This window comes from Mastomys coucha, unplaced genomic scaffold (genome assembly GCF_008632895.1).
Source record: "Mastomys coucha isolate ucsf_1 unplaced genomic scaffold, UCSF_Mcou_1 pScaffold21, whole genome shotgun sequence".
Taxonomy (NCBI): Eukaryota; Metazoa; Chordata; class Mammalia; order Rodentia; family Muridae; genus Mastomys; species Mastomys coucha.
This window is the reverse complement of record NW_022196904.1, coordinates 181,171,112-181,183,611: the sequence shown is the minus strand read 5'-3', so window position 1 is coordinate 181,183,611 and position 12,500 is coordinate 181,171,112. Positions and strand designations below refer to the sequence as shown.

The 12,500-nt window shown below is 40.7% G+C and overlaps 1 long non-coding RNA gene across 1 annotated transcript in view; it reads left to right on the top strand.

Annotated features, from left to right (window-relative positions):
- The first annotated feature begins 799 nt into the window (after window positions 1-799).
- Window positions 800-12,500, top strand: part of LOC116101480 — a 43,062-nt gene continuing 31,361 nt past the window's right edge. The window contains exon 1 of the long non-coding RNA XR_004122839.1: window positions 800-841. This is a non-coding gene — a long non-coding RNA (uncharacterized LOC116101480). The remainder of the gene's footprint in view (window positions 842-12,500) is intronic.

Here is a 12,500-nt window from a genome sequence, read left to right as displayed (position 1 = left end):
ACAGGTTTCACCTCTTTATAAAAATCTATAGTAGGAGAAAGAATTATTATTTTTGATGGGTGTGACTGGTGGTGTTTCCCATGCTCTAGTAGATGCCCCACACCCATGTACACAAGACAACACAAATTAGTGCATTGATGTAGGGAGCCACTTGGAAACAGTTCCACTGCACATGTGTCAACCCCTCCCGAGTGGGTGCATGCTAATGAGGTGATTGCCAGGGAACCAATCTAGGAGGACCACGAGAGCTCGGGCTCGGGTATAAATGCAGCGTTCGCTGGGCAGTTGGGGCCATTCCACAGAAGCAAGAAACCTGAAAGAGCTGTAACACTAAGAAACCTGAAAGAGCTGTAACAAAAAGGAATTCCTGAGTAAACCGCAAGAGAAGGAGCCTTGGTGTTTGTTCTGCCATCATTGCTGCTGGTCAGCAAAGCACGGGACAAGTGGTGGCTCGGATGGGGAACTTCGTGTCAAAGTGACCCGTAGGAGGTTCCAGAACTCTCGATGGACAGGGCAATCAATCAGTAAGTGCTCGGTAAAGTTGAGCCGTCAGGAAAGCTCCCGGTTTGGGACTGTGAAGTCTGCTTTTAGAGCAGCACATTGACAAGGAAAAGTGAAAGTACGGAGAGCCTAGCCGGAGAGGAGCTAGCAGCCTCATAAACAAAGCCTTTATTTGGCTAATCTTGTTGCCATTGGTTGCTTCCACACCTGGGCCAGGAGGCGGAGCTTAAGTAACTGGCTCCAGAGAGGCAGGAGCAGCAGAAGGCATAAGATTAGAGCAGGAGGAAGAAGGCAGAAGTAGGAGAAACAGGCAGGAGGATCAGGAGGGAGGGAAAAAAAGGTAACAAAAATAACCATGGGCATTTTGTATTCAATTTTTCTGACTCTAAGAGCTGTTAAGACCTGTGTGGAAGCTTGTTAGGAACTGTTTGGAAGATCAGCACTGTTGTAAGGCCATGGAAGAGCTGCCTTCAACACGCAGCCCTATGCGGGGGTGGGTGAATTCAGCTTGGGAGTTACTAGCCACCTGTTTCTGGTTAATGTTAACCATGGCAACAGCTTGGTATCCCTGGGAAGCTCAAGACCTTAGGGGACTAAAGAAAACAGTGGCAGAGGATGGCTCTCATTCACCCTGAGTAGAGACCATCCTTGAGGGCTTTGCCCACCAGGCTCTCACCCTAAGAGATTGGAAGGAAATGGTCAAGGCTGTGTTCCCCTCACCCATGTTCCTTAAATGGATGGCCTTTTACCAGGAGGAGTGTAGAGTGCAGGGAGAAAAGAACCAACATTGTATCTTTAAGGGAAGAAATGTTTTAATTCGATTGTTTGGCACAAATCCTCAGTCTAGGAGCTCATTTTTCTAGGTTAGAGTGGATGCCTCCCAGACTCTTTTTATCTAAACTTGGTCCTAATTCTCCCACAGTCTTTATTGATGGTAGGCAACTGAGATTCTCTGTGGTCATCTATCCCTCTTTTGGGGAAAATGATGAACCTAGACCTGTTAGTTCTAAGGTGTATGAGATAGAGGGGTCAGCCCAATTTAAAGAGAGCTGCCTAGAAGATCAGAAGTGTTGTAAGGCAGTTGGGGAAGGGCAGACAGCTCTGGAACAGCTGAAAAAGGAGCGGTCAGTGAAATCAGGAAAGGGGAACTCAGACACAGATTGGTCTGATACAGATGAGGAATTACAAGATCTAATTGAGAGGATAGAGAAAAGCTCCCTTAGGAAGAAGCGGAAGAAAAAGGCCCAGAGACTGACAAAGGCCCCCAGGCTTCATGCTGTCAGCACCTCCCCCTATAATCCAATCAACAGTGTGGATCCAGGCCTCTCCTTTTACCCAGAGGTTTGGGGAGCAATGAGGTCAGAGCTCCAGCTCACCTGTCCGGTTTTTCAATATGCTCAGTCCTTCTTTAGAGAGAATCCTGTGATCTTTCCAAAGATTATATCAGCTGCCCCATAAGTGGAACCCCAAATATGTTTACTGATGGTTCTAAAACAGGCTGTGGTGCCTATTTGGTAGAGAAACAAGAGCCCATGTTATGTCAATTCTCACCGGGCTCTCCTCAAGTAGTTGAATTAAAAATAGTAATTGAAGTTTTTAAAAATTGCCAATTTGCTTTTAATTTGATATCTGATTCAGCTTATATTGTTAACGCTGTTAAAATTCTTGAAACCACTGGCCCCATTAAAATTAATAGTACCATTTGTGCATTATTTGAGAATTTGCAGAAATTAATTTAGCAAAGAAAGAATCCATTTTTTTATTCAGCATATTCGGACTCATACCAGGTTGCCAAGACCTTTAAGTAAAGGAAGTGAGATTATAGATCGGTGGACTAGGATGGAGTGCATTTTCATGAGTTCTTCTATGGAAATGGCTAAACAGTTCCATCAAAATTTTCACATAAATGCTAAGACATTACAACAAAAATTTTGTCTGTCTCAAGCTGATGCCCAACAGGTGGTCTTAGATTGTCCTCAATGTACAATCCATTATCATCCCCATGGCATGGGTGTCAATCCACGGGGCTTGCCTCCCTTTAAGGTCTGGCAGATGGATATGACACATGTTTCTGAATTTAGAACTTTAAAATATGTTCACATATCTGTAGATATGTGTTCTGAGATCATACATGCCACACCTCTGAGTGGAGAAAAGGCATGCAATGTCATCTCACATTGCCTAGAGGCAAGGGCTGCCTGGGGCAAACCCCAGCAGCTAAAATTAGATAATGGACCTGCCTACACAGCTCAAACCTTTATGTCATTTTGTAAACAGATGGAAGTTCATGTTTCCCATGAACTGCCATATAATCCTCAAGGGCAGGGCATCATGGAGCGTGTGCATCGCACTCTGAAAGAACTTTTACAAAAACAAAAAAGGGGAATTGGCCAAGGCCATACGTTTCCATGCTTATTTAGTAGCAATAGGAGCTTAGGCTTACCCTACCTTCCCTTTGATAATCAGATGAGCGCTATAGAGGGTAATAGAAATGTCAGCTTAGAAAGTAACCTGTGCTTCCTAATGAGCTTTAACCAGGTCAGATGATACAAAATGCATCAAATTGTCCCAGCAGTCAGCAGATTTTCTACCACAGCTGAAGTTTGCGGATGGGGGTACTAGTTTGTTTTCAGGTAACGGTTCTCGTCTTGTGGGGTCGTGGCCCACCCGAGTCTCTGACTAGGATCCTCCCAGATAGCCACACTGGGCACCCTTTTGTAAAGGATCCACAGGAGAGGAAGGACCTTTTCCCTGGACTGGATGTCAGGGGCGCAGAGCAGTTTGGGTTCGACAAGATTATTTTTCCTTTAGCCCCATGATTAGTAACGTAGTGAACGAGTCCTGTACAGGAATGCTTAATATATCTACTAGGGATCCTCAGCAAGTTATCACCAATCCTTTTGATTTATGGCTTCTGTGTGGAACAAATGGTAGTTGTATGGATTTGGGACCCATGATTATGCTTGGAGGAGGAATTTATCAAAAGGGTAAATTTTCCTTTGGGTCTATTGCTAGTATGGATTTTTCTAACAGTGGTAATTCTGGTACTTGGGGTTCATCATCTAGTTTTCACTCTTACTGCAGTAAGACATTTTCAGTCTCACCAGTGTACCTCTGGCCTCCTTTTCTGTGGATAGTGAGCAATGGGAGTGTGTCCATGGGTGAGGAGAAGTTAGTATACACCCCGAACACATGCTTTTGTGCCCTGTGCTGGAGTGCCATGGTTTACCCTGTGGCTGTGGTGACTAGAATGCCTCGCTATGTACCAGTTCCCATGGAGGCCCCTAATACCATGACATTGTTCAAGCCTAAAAGAGATTTTGGCATCACTGCAGCTATTGTTACTGCCATCACTGTTGCTACTGTGGGGGCTACTGCCTCAGCTATTGCCTTGTCCAGTTCTATACAGACAGCCAATACCCTGAACAATGTCTCAGCCAATGTTGTGCAGGCATTAGATACTCAAGCCTCTGTGAATTCCCATCTCAAAGGGGGCCTTATGATAGTTAATCAACGCATAGATTTAATGCAAGAACAGATTGATACTCTTTGGCAATTAGCACAGTTGGGGTGTGAGTAGAAGATGCAAGGCTTGTGTGTTACCTCAGTGCAGTATGAAAATTTTACAAAGGCTGCTAAACTGTCCAAGAAATTGTCAAAGCTCCTCTTACAGGATTGGTCGGCAAACTTTGAAGACAAGATGAGAGAGCTGCGAGAGACGGTTGTTCACATTAACTCCACTTGGGTAGACCTGAGCCTGGCTGATGGTTTGACTTCCTGGATACAGACAGTGATGGATCATTTTAAAGAATGGGCAGGCATGCTTGCCTGGGGAGCCCTGGTCCTCCTGGGCTGTGTCCTCTGTTTTTGGCTACTTTGCTGAATGAAAAGGGAGCATGCTAAACATAAAGCAGTGGTTTACCAAGCCTTGGTGGCTATCAAGAATAACACATCTCCCAGTGTTTGGGAGCTTCACTCAAACAATAATCCACCTCAAACACTCAGAGTTGGCGAAACGCACCGGCTCCATGTCACCCAAAGACGGGCAACCTTCCCTGAGCGCAGACCAACCTAAGACACGGAGCCCTCAGGCAGGGGGTGGGGGTGGGGGTGGGGAATCCTATGACGGGTAAGACTGTGATCTCGAAGTGGAACGACCTAAGACAGGGGCCATGGCAGAGTGCATCGCCCCCTGATCTATTGTAAGCAGCCTTCAAATAAAATAAAAAAGGGGGAGATGTAGGCAGCTGCTTGGAAACAGTTCCACTGTGCATGCATCAACCCCATCCAGAGCGGGTGCATGCTAATGAGGCGATTGCCAGGGAACCAATCCAGGAGGACCAAGAGAGCTCGGGCTCAGGTATAAAAGCAGCATTCGCTGGGCAATTGGGGCCATTCCACAGAAACAAGAAACCTGAAAGAGCTGTAACACTGAGAAACCTGAAAGAGCTGTAACAAAAAGGAATTCCTGAGTAAACACCATGAGAAGTGCTCTCGGTGCTCTGTCGTCATTGCTGCTGGTCAGCAAAGCACGGGACACATTGAGAAACCTGCCAGTTTTTAGAATCAAGAGTTAATTGCCATCTTAGATAGTAAGTAGGTATTCTGCAATTTAGAGCATATTCCAAGAGGTTGTAAACTAAATTCATCAAATGGAGACTAACAATTTATTATAGGTACTAGGACAGAAGATAAAAATATTGACTGGTTTTATCTATACAAAACTTCACTAATAACTTAGTTATGGTTTTAAACTCTCCATGAATCTGTGAAGCTGTTACAGGTGATGAATGTTTAGCTAGATCATTACTCCTAAGGAAAATGTATGTAAATATTCTCTGTTGTAAACTTCTTACTAAAGTTATGGTTTGAATTTGTATGTAACTTTGTTATGGACTTTTTACCATGTGACCAGCTATTTTGAAAGATGTATAAGTGCTGAGGACAAAGAGAAGAAAGCATTATTTCTCTTTACCCCCCCCCCCTTTTCTTAGCCATTTTCATTGTCCAGCTTTTCTTAGCATTATTCTCCTTATCCTCCTCTTCTTAGCACTTCTTATCCCCTTTTTCTTAAGCCCCTTATTCTCTTTTTCTTAGAAGCCCTTCCCCCTTTTTCTTAAAGAACTTTCATAGGAAACATTTTTAGAACTTAGACATAAACATTAAAATCACTTGTCTAAGCATCCCCTTTTCTTCCTGCAACTTCAACTAGCAGGCTGGAAATTAAAGCCTCACAGTTCTTGTGGAGATAGAACAAATGCTACATTACTTAATCCCCCCTGTTAGGCTACAGGTGTTAATTGTCTAAGCCCCAGAGGGACTGGGGGACAGTAGTTAACCCTCAGAATGAGCAAGAAAAATTTTAGGACTTTTTAAAGAAGTTATCATCAGCATTTGGTATAGTTAGAGAGCTAGAATTTCAGGAGACCATCAGTCTTTAAAGCCATACCTGAGTACTACTCTGCCTTGTTTTAATATGCTCCAGGCCAGGAGGCTCATGGCAGGTAACTAGTAAAATAATATTGCCAAACCCATGCCCCTCATACTAGGCATAAATAGGTACAAAACTGAGTTCAGCTTGGGAAATAGTTTAAAAGTATTTATTTCTTTTCTGAAACGCTTAATCAGTAAAGGTCTGTTGTCTGAATGCAGAACTGTTATCTATTAACTTGGGTTACCTATTAACTTGCCAGCTGCTCAGAAAACACAGACATTTTCAATCTTTCACAAATTTTGTGAATGTTGTTACCACTGAAGGGTGAAGACAGAGATGGAAGTTAAATGCATAATATCACAAATACGTTAAAATTACTTTGTTTATGCAGTTCCCAGCACAATTAAAATAAATAATATTGTTATTAGTCACTGGTTTTGAAAAGAATTAATACACATAAGCAGATTATAGAAGGAAAGTGTTCTCATGGAGAGAATATGTCAGAGACTGGGTACCAAATGTGGCTCAGCTGCTTCTGAGCACTAAGCAATAAGAGGAGAAGTTCTGCACCACTGGAGACCTCTTTTATTATTGTGTCTGTCTTACCTGTTGGCTGATTCACAGGAAGTCATAAAGTGTCTTCGCTGAACTGGTAAAGCGTCATGATCCATTGGGATCATTTTCTTCTTGTGTCGATAATCAGCCCACACAGGATAAACTAACAATCCTAGATGGGTTCTCAATTTAGTGGGACTCATCACTGCTGAAAATCAAAGAAACATAAAATAAAAATTAAAAAAAATCTCTGAAAATTGTGGCCCTCGGAAAAATCAGTTCTTTCAGATACTGTACTCAAAATGAGTCATCTCTGCATCCAATCATTAGCTAGAGAAACAGTTACATAACAGGCCGAAACACACCAAGTATATTTTTCAACATCCAGATGTCCAAATGAGTAGAAATTAGTGATGAAGGAAGTTTACAATTAATTCATGTAAACATCTTACACACGCACACACACATTAGCATACACATGCACACTCACATATATAGTATCTGAGAAGTGATGTACAGGAAGATTGAATCTTGGTGAAGACTGATTGGGTTATTCTGTGCTAGCCGGGACTATTAAACAGATTACATTATGCTTTTTAACACAATAAGGTGTTAATATTCTTATTATCTTTGTGTTGTAGATGTGAAGTATATTGATACAGAAAATTTAGGCATGGATCAAAATTCAGGTAGTGGAAAATCTGGGAGTTTACTCTAGGTAGGTAAATTGAAATACAAACAAAAATGAATTTTTAATATAGTAGAAATAGGAAATTTTTGTAGCCACTGAGAACAGGAATTGAAGATTCATCAGTACTCTGCTAAGGACTGATATGGGGATCTGATATTCAGAGTTTTCTATGTTCTACTGAGAAAGGTGAGAGGCAGTGACTTTCATTGTGAACAAGCAACCTAGAACCCAAATCTTTACTGTAAAAGCCACATTTTCACATGTGCTCCTTCCAGGAGTAAAATCATCCTTATTTAAATAGATATGTGTAGATTGATGAGGCATGCAGACCTCTGTATACAGATCTGTGACTAGGTTAGACAAAATATAAAAAAATATATCCACACTATCTCATACTGTAACTCCTGACTGACTCCATTGCATGGATCACTATAATCTTTTTCTCTTGGTGAAAAACTTAATCTCTACCCTGTGTTATCTACTAAATTATTTAAATGTGAACATACATATAGATAGATAGATAGATAGATAGATAGAGAGAGAGAGAGAGAGAGATAGAGATATGTGTGTCTGTGTTTACTAGTGACATAGAACAAGGATAAAGTATCTTACTGTTCTTGAAACATCATGTGAAATGCGTGTGGTGGCAAGACTATTCCCCCTCCATGGAATGCGTGTGGTGGCAAGGCTAGTCCCCCTCCGTGGAATGCGTGTGGTGGCAAGGCTACTCCCCCTCCATGGAACGCGTGTGGTGGCAAGTCTACTCCCCTCCAAACCTTTAGAAGAGGCTCCTTCCTCTTCCCTCTATCTTGTAGCAGCATGAGGCATAGCTAGGCTTATGGCCGTGTAACTCCAGTTTCTATGTCTGCTTACCTCTCTGTGTCTCTCTCTGAGCCTTTTGTCCTTTGTCCTGAAAGGACACCAGTTACCTTACACTAGGGAGCACTTTAATGGCTTTTGACTTGGTTATCTCTATAAATACCCTAGCTTCAGGCAAGGAGATACTCACAGATACTTACAATGAGAACTTCAAAGCACTTTCGTAGGACGATCCCAACCACATAAATATGCACACTGTCAACTATCCTCCTTTCCCACCCACAGAAGGTCGTGGAGCATGCCATGTGTGTCTATCCCCTCTTCAAAGGTAAATCTCCACAATCGCACCCAACCTCTAATCCATTTTGTGTTTCAATTTTCACACTCCAGAATGCTATCTAGCAGAGTTCACTCTGCAGCTTTTCAGGCTTGATATTGTTTTGTATGTTTAGTAACTTTTTCTTTTCTTTTTAATTGGGAATTTTATATATGCTGTTGTGTTTGGAATATGTCTACTCCCCATCCCTTCCCTGCAGTTTCTCCACTGCCACTGAACCACTCCGATTTTAAATTGATATTTTCCCTTTCTCTTCCTTTCTCCCTGCATTGAGTGGATAATGCTCCCTGGATGACTATCCACCAGGGTATAGATAATCTTTCAAAGACTCCTTGAATATTGACTCACTGCCCCTTCCCCCCAATCAGGAGACATTAATCACTAACAGCTGCTCAGCTCAGGGAACGCTTCATGAGAACCTTCTCCATCCATCCTGGAATTTTGTCTGGCTTGATCTTGTGCCAGTCTTGTGCATGTAGTTGCAGCTTTTGTGGCTTCAGTGGGCAATGCCATTTTCGTGTCCATTAAATAATGTTTTACTGCAAATGGCCACTACTTCTAGTTCTTTCAATTCTATATACCTCATATACCACAATGATCCCTGTGCCTCAGAAAGCAGAAGTATGATATAATGTCCCACTTAGAACTGAACAATCCTCAGTCTTACATTCTCTGAACCTGATGTGGGTCCCACTGTTAATTACCATCTTCTGCAAAAGGAATCTTCACTAAAGAGGCTGAGAGATGCACTAATATACGAGTATAAAGATAAGAACTTGGGGGTCATTTCAATGTTATCTTTGTTTATCAAAACAATAACATTAGATTCTTCATGAAGATATATTACCTTGCCAGTACTGGGTATTTTGTCCAGTTAACATTACTAGGTCTGAGTTCAATCTTATGGAGTGGATTCTAAATCCAATCATAAAATGATTAAGTATTCCCATAACATTTGTGCCATTGCTGTACCAGTTGACATATCTTACCACCTACTTGTTTTTATAGTTTGCAGCATTCACAACTGGATGAGGATGTGAATGTCATTGTGAGGATGTCTTTTATCCCCCAGTAATACTAATAGAAATATCTGTCACTATGAAAGCTAGCCAGTAGGGATGAAATCAGTATACCACCATGGTAACTCTATATCCCGTGACTTAAATACTTGTACCTCCAGCAATAGGGTCCTACCAGAAAATACTTGATGGTAACTAAGAGCAATGGCAAGCGTCTAATGTTTGGGAGGGGTCTATGTGACCCTAGTGACTAATAAGTTGAAAGAGGTAACCTATATATCTCCCTGGTATTTTTATCTGAAAACATAGTGTCCAAGAAAAGCATTCTCTACCTGTTATGTCTATTTATGATTGATACATTTTTAGTGGCTTATTAGCTTATTTTGTTTTATCTTTAATATTGTATTGAAAATTACATCTTTCAGTAATATTCTGTTGGGTAGCGTTTCATAGTTTGCTGATCTGTTTATATATTGAAGGATAATTAGTTACTTCCAATTTATTGGTTATTTGGAATAAATCAGCATCTGATTTTAAAATGTAGAGAATGTAGAATATAAATTTCCAAGTTAAATGGCTGAATATTTAAGTACTCAGCTTGTAGATTCTGTTACAACAAGGTTATATTAATTTGAAGATCACAACCATCATCTAAAGTAAATGAATCATTTTGTGTTAGCATAAACAACAGATAGGAGATTTTCTCACTTTGTAATCTCACCAGCAGTTGGTATCATTAGCCTTTTGGAGTTGAGCCACTCTAACAAGTAACTAGCAATATCTCATAATTGTCTTAATTTTTATTTCCCTAATGAAAAGACATAAGTATGTTATTGTGTGCTTATTTCTCATCTGTGTATCTTCTGTGAAGAAATGTGTATTTAGACCTCTTACTCATTTTTAACAATTTGGTTAGTTGAGTTCTGATTTTTGAGTGGGTATCTATTTTTTAATATATGATTTCTGACAATTAATAATGGATCTAAGGAGGATATATAGTTTATCTGTCTATAACAGATAGATAGATAAACTATTATTTCTGACATATCACTTTATTTAAGGTTATTAGTCAAGTGTTTTTAATATATGTCTGGATTTGAGGGATATAAATGTTTTCAGAGACTAAGCAATAAGGAAGAGACATGATGACTTTTTTCTAACCGTCTTCAGATACATCAAACCTAATAGCCCCCTTGTGTTGCAAATATTCTTTATAGATTTACTTTAAGCGTGTGTGTGTGTGTGTGTGTGTGTGTGTGTGTGTGTGTGTATGGTAGAAGACTTTGTTGTATTATCTGAAGCTAGAGTTACAGGAGGTTGTGAAAATCCTTATATGGGTGGAGGGAAGAGAGCGCATGTCCTCTGGTAGAGTAGTATAATCTCTTAACCACTGAGCCATCTATGTTGCAAATATTTTAACAACAACTTACCATTATAAAATAATTCAAGTAACACAACCTTTATAAAACAAAGCGAATCTATATAAAGTCTTTTGTGTGATGTTGAGGGACAGTGAAAAGCTTAAGAAGAAGTAAACTATTGTGTTTACTATATGTGGATAGCTGTGCATGAGTATATGACGCTACACTACTAATATTAGCAAAGGGATTAACTTATAATAAATACATTTCCATTTAAAAATAAGAAAGTTTTCTATAAAATATACTTGGACTGAAACTAGTAGAAAAGAAAGTGGGGAAGAGCCTTGAGCACTTAGGTACAGGGGAAAATTTCCTGAACAGAACGCCAATAGCTTATGCTCTAAGATCAAGAATTGACAATGGGACCTCATAAAGTTGCAAAGCTTCTGTAAGGCAAAAGACATTGTCCATAGGACAAAACAGCAACCAACAAATTGGGAAAAAATCTTTATCAATCCTATATCTGATAGAGGGCTAATATCCAATATATACAAAGAACTCAAGAAGTTAGACTCCAGAGAAACAAAAATAACTCTATTAAAAAATGGGGTACAGAGCTAAACAAAGAATTCTCAACTGATGAATACCAAATGGCTGAGAAGCACCTGAAGAAATATTCAACATTCTTAGTCATCAGGGAAATGCAAATCAAAACAACCCTGAGATTCCACCTCACACCAGTCAGATTGGCTAGGATAAAAAACTCAGGTAACAGCAGATGTTGGTTAGGTTGTGGAGAAAGAGGAACACTCCTGCATTGCTGGTGGGACTGCAAACTGGTACAACCACTTTGGTAATCAGTTTGGCAGTTCCTCTGGAAATTGGACATAGTTCTACTGGTGAACCCAGCTATACCACTCCTGGGCATATACCCAGAAGATGGTCCAACATGTAATAAGGATACATGCTCCACCATGTTCATAGCAGCCTTATTTCTAATAGCCAGAAACTGGAAACAACCCAGATGTCTCTCAACAGAGGAATGGATACAGAAATTGTGATACATCTATACAATGGAGTACTACTCAGCTATTCAAAACAATGAATTTATAAAATTCTTAGGGAAATGGATGGATCTGGAGAATATCATCCTGAGTGAGGTAACCCAATCACAAAAGAACACACAGGGTTTGCCCTCTCTGATAAGTGGTTATTAGCCCAGAAGTTCGGAATACACGAAGAACAACCCACAAACCATAAGAAACTCAAGAAGGAAGACCAAAATGTGGACATTTCATTCCTTCTTAAAAGGGGGAACAAAATACCAATGGAAGGAGTTGCAGAGACTAACTATGGAGTAGAGATTGAAGAAAGGACAATCCAGCCTGATATAGCTGTCTCCTGAGAGGCTCTGACAGTACCTGACTAATACAAAAGTAGAGGCTCACAGCCATCCATTGAACTGAGTACAGGGTCCCCAATGAAGGAGTTAGAGAAAGGACCAAAGGAGCTGAAGGGTTTGCAGCCCCTTAGGATGGACAACAGTATGAACTCACTAGTACCCTCAGAGCTCCCAGGGACTCAACCACCAACCAATGAGTACACATGGTGGAACTGATTGCTCTGGCAACATTTGCTTACTAGAGGATGGCCAAGTTGGTCATCAACGGGAGGAGAGGCCCTTGGCCCTATGAAGGTTCTGTGCCCCAGTGTAGAGAAATGCCAAGGCCAATAAGTGGGAGAGGGTGGCAACAGGTTTTTTTTTTTGTTTTTTTTTTTTTTT